Genomic DNA, 5000 nt, shown 5'->3' with positions numbered 1-5000 from the left:
TAGACCATCTTCAAGCAGATCTACACAGCATGAGTAAATGGTGTGACACCTGGTTACTAAAATTGAATCCAGACAAATGCAAACAGTTACATATTGGGAAATCAAGTGCAGAGGTTTCAAACTACACTGTTGGGGATCTGGGGATCCAACAAGTGGAGGAGGAGAGGGATATAGGAGTTGTAGTTGACAGCTCACTTGAATTTCAAACACATATATTGGAGAAAATAAAAAAAGCTAACTCTATGTTGGCGATCATTAAAAGAACCTTTTTGCATTTAAGTAAGGATTTATTTTTACCCCTGTATAAATCTTTGGTGAGATCTCAGCTGGAATATGCAAGTTCTGTGTGGTCTCCTTATAAAATGAAATACATAGAAAAAATCGAGAAGGTACAGCGAAGAGCAACCAAATTGATTCCAGGGCTGGATGAGAAATCATACGAAGAGAGGTTAAGATACTTACAATTACCAACTCTAGTATACAGGAGACATAGAGGCGACATGATCGAGGTATACAAACTTGTTCATAAAATATATGATTTCACAGCCGAGCCTATTATCCATTTTTGGAAAAATAAATATGTGTTAAGAGGGAATTCCCTGAAGCTATTTCCAACAAACTGTCGCTCTGAAAGGAGGAAAAACTTTTTTACAGTTCGTGCTGTAAGAGAATGGAATGAACTTCCAGACGAGGTGGTGCAGGCCCCTTCAGTTAACACGTTCAAAAACAGATTAGATAAACATTGGTTAACAAAGGATTTCTTGTATAACTATAGGGCAGGCTGTTGATTCTATTATGAGACCACGTATTTGGCTCTGGTACTTTGTTTTAATGTATGTTATATGTTGTTGTGTTGTATTGTTTTTTAAATGTATATTACAACGTGACTTCTTTTTATTTTTGTACTGAGTGTGAGTCTGGTGTAGAGGACTATAGTCCTGTACCAGAAATTTTCAATAAACTTCAATAAACTTTACACAGCGGCACATTGAGACAGGCCGCAGCAACCAGCCGGCAAAGAATGAACAAGGAAGTGCTTAAATAATGGTCAAGGTAGCGTCAACAGTGTGTGAGGAAAGCTTAGATCATTTGCTTTTACATCCTGTGACTGACATGATGCTGTTACCTAACAGCTGGAGGGAGGGTTTTATTAAGATTACTTTAACTGTCCTTTGGTATTGATCTTGAATATCATTTCTGTTTTCCTGCTTTCTCTAACTAGTGGAGCAATGCCAGTCCCTGTGTGACCTCTCTCTCCCCAGAGGGGTTTCATAGTCCTCTTCAGTGGCTGATTATAACTCTGCTCACCTGTGCGCTGCTCCAGACTTCACTGGGCGATTCAAATTCCACTCACCTGTGTGCTGCTCCACTCTGGAGTTCTCCATGGTGCTGAACACGTGTTGAGGCATTTTGGCCACTAGTTAGCCATTTTTCCCCCATTTAATCGGTCATAATTAGCGAATTCAAAAATCCGGTCGCGTTAGATCACCAGCAGGGGGCGCTCTTTACACTTCCTGAAAGATTCAGCCAGATCGCATGTAAAATGGCATAGCTGTGGCCGAACACAATGCTGCTCGCTCACTCACTCACTCACTCACTCACTCACTCACTCACTCACAGACAGACAGACAGACACATCCTTATTATAGGAATGCTGCCTGAATAAAGCTTAGACAGATTTACATACAGTAGATTTGTACTGTTTGGAGCGGCGGTTGACTTCCCTCGACCTTTGCCTGTTTTGCTCCTGTTGTTGTCTCTGTTGGTTCTGCTGTGCAGCTCTGGGTCTGAGACAAGAAGGTAGAAGCATCAACCCTCCTAAGCAGAACACAACACAGTCATTGAGACCTTTTAGCCTTTCCACAAAAGCAGATTTGATTTGAGACAAACGTCTCACAGTAGCATCAAAGGCTAAATCTGAATACAACATTTGGGGCAGAAGAATGTGGGAATACTTGAGTGATACTCGCACATCAGTGGTTTGGTGTGTTAATAATGAATTTGAGCCATCTGGATGGGCCCCCGCACACTGCAGTTAATTAATTAATTAATTAAATCACAGAGGATGAACTTACTAAGGCATCGTCTGTCTTCTCATTATCATAACAACTTTTTCTTTCTTTTCCACTATCTTTTAAATCTCTGAAATGTATCCGTTTATTTTCTTTAGCCTCTCTCTGTCCCTAAGAATGTTCCTTGTTTTGCCTATCTCTTCTTTATCTTAGAGAATGACCAAATATAGCCATAAATTATACATATTTATACATAAACATAAAGTTTAGATATAGTGAGGCCATTTACACCTGGCGCTAACATGTGTTTTCTGTGATCAGATTGCAATCAGATTGTATTTGATCACTTCAGCCTGATTCCATTTACACCTGGTGTTAACAGGCATTTTTTGCAATCTGATTGCAATCAGATTGCAGAAATGGGTGTCCTCTCAATCCGCATAAAGTTGCTGTATCCAGATTGAGAGGACACATTGCATTTACACTTGTGTTCAATGAGTACACAATGCATCCCTGACCACCTCCGGAGGTGGTTTGGCCGATCAGATTGCAATCCTTCTTCAATGCGTTTTGGGGGTGTTTACACCTGGCATTTCAAGTGATAAAACACAATCTGATCACAGAAAACGCATGTTAGTGCCAGGTGTAAATGGCCTCAATGTAACATTGTTTTCTTTTCTCAACATCAATGATTATGTGTCATGATCCTATATTGATGGCTGAGGCACAGGTATGCATTTAGAAATGCTGCTGGTCACATAGACAAACTTTGCTCAGGTGCAGTAGGTAGAATACAGAGAAAATATACCATCTCTCCTCCACACTTACAGCCAAGAAGTTTATTGCTGAACTTGCAGATTTTCACACTTGAAATGTTCAAATGTAACAAGGGATGCAAGTGTAGAATGCTGCAGTTTTTCTATTTTATTGTCGATAGGATGACTACCTACCTCTCCACCCGGCTCCATCGTTGTTAAGGTGCTGGAAGCATCAATGTGTTCAAATTGAAAGAGAAAGGATTTACGCACCCGTAAATCTATGCAAGAGTTCATTTTATTGTCTTGCATTTGTGTGAACCATAGAGCGTCTAAAAGAACATGGACAGAGTCAGCGTGATGTCATTCTAAAGAACATGGACAGAGTCAGCGTGATGTCATTCTAAAGAACATGGACAGAGTCAGCGTGATGTCATTCTAAAGAACATGGACAGAGTCAGCGTGATGTCATTCTAAAGAACATGGACAGAGTCAACGTGATGTCATTCTAAAGAACATGGACAGAGTCAGCGTGATGTCATTCTAAAGAACATGACAGAGTCAGCGTGATGTCATTCTAAAGAACATGGACAGAGTCAGCGTGATGTCATTCTAAAGAACATGACAGAGTCAGCGTGATGTCATTCTAAAGAACATGACAGAGTCAGCGTGATGTCATTCTAAAGAACATGGACAGAGTCAGCGTGATGTCATTCTAAAGAACATGGACAGAGCCAGCGTGATGTCATTCTAAAGAACATGGACAGAGTCAGCGTGATGTCATTCTAAAGAACATGACAGAGTCAGCGTGATGTCATTCTAAAGAACATGGACAGAGTCAGCGTGATGTCATTCTAAAGAACATGGACAGAGCCAGCGTGATGTCATTCTAAAGAACATGGACAGAGTCAGCGTGATGTCATTCTAAAGAACATGGACAGAGTCAGCGTGATGTCATTCTAAAGAACATGACAGAGTCAGCGTGATGTCATTCTAAAGAACATGACAGAGTCAGCGTGATGTCATTCTAAAGAACATGACAGAGTCAGCGTGATGTCATTCTAAAGAACATGGACAGAGTCAGCGTGATGTCATTCTAAAGAACATGGACAGAGTCAGCGTGATGTCATTCTAAAGAACATGGACAGAGTCAGCGTGATGTCATTCTAAAGAACATGGACAGAGTCAGTGTGATGTCATTCTAAAGAACATGGACAGAGTCAGCGTGATGTCATTCTAAAGAACATGACAGAGTCAGCGTGATGTCATTCTAAAGAACATGGACAGAGTCAGCGTGATGTCATTCTAAAGAACATGGACAGAGTCAGCGTGATGTCATTCTAAAGAACATGGACAGAGTCAGCGTGATGTCATTCTAAAGAACATGACAGAGTCAGCGTGATGTCATTCTAAAGAACATGGACAGAGTCAGCGTGATGTCATTCTAAAGAACATGGACAGAGTCAGCGTGATGTCATCCTAAAGAACATGGACAGAGTCAGCGTGATGTCATTCTAAAGAACATGGACAGAGTCAGCGTGATGTCATTCATGGGTTTCTGCACTCCTGTTTTGAAGCCTAGTGTGGCTGTCGCCATCTTGGGGTTCTTACATAGTTTGCGCGAGACGGCACAAGAAAGAGTAGGGGTTCCCCAAAGCTGCAGCTCCGCCTGCTATTGGTCCGTGATCACTGGACAGGCGACCTGTCAATCATGCCCAAAACATAGTCTTTTCTATCATCTATTTTACTCTAAATGGGTGAGTTATATTAAAATTCACTTCCGTACAGTTGTTATGAAAGGTGAAATTACCTACATAGACCAAAACCGTGTTTTGGACCAGGCTATAAACATACCGTACTTAATCCTGTTGTAAAGACAGGCATTTTAACATGGGGGTGAATGGGGAATGACTCTCTAGCCGGCCTCAAGTGGCCATTCGAGGAACTACAGCTTTCACTATCACTTCCGGGGCTTCCTCTGCCCAAGCCCGAGCTTGCCGCTTGGGCTGAAAGATATTCTGTCACTTCTTATTTGACAGAATATTACAACTGCGGTTTAAACAGCAAATCATATCATCACAAGTTTTTAGCCATATTTTTTTTTTTACTTTTGGAATTGTTGTTGGAAATGTTGTACTTCATTCATGGACCAAAGATTATCTGGACCTCGAAAACAACTTGCTTAGAAATCTGTTTTGGATGTAGAAATTGTATATTTTTTATTAAATTTTTT

The 5000-nt window shown here is 40.9% G+C and overlaps 1 protein-coding gene across 1 annotated transcript in view; it reads left to right on the top strand.

Annotated features, from left to right (window-relative positions):
* The window catches only part of LOC310795759 (matrix metalloproteinase-17-like), a gene marked incomplete at both ends in the record, with an annotated part of 206176 nt that overhangs the window by 100474 nt on the left and 100702 nt on the right, over positions 1 to 5000 (top strand). The gene's annotated exons all lie outside the window — the stretch shown is intronic.

Source organism: Poromitra crassiceps (assembly GCF_964638095.1).
Source record: "Poromitra crassiceps genome assembly, chromosome: 21".
NCBI lineage: Eukaryota > Metazoa > Chordata > Actinopteri > Beryciformes > Melamphaidae > Poromitra > Poromitra crassiceps.
This window is presented reverse-complemented; position numbering and strand designations above follow the sequence as displayed.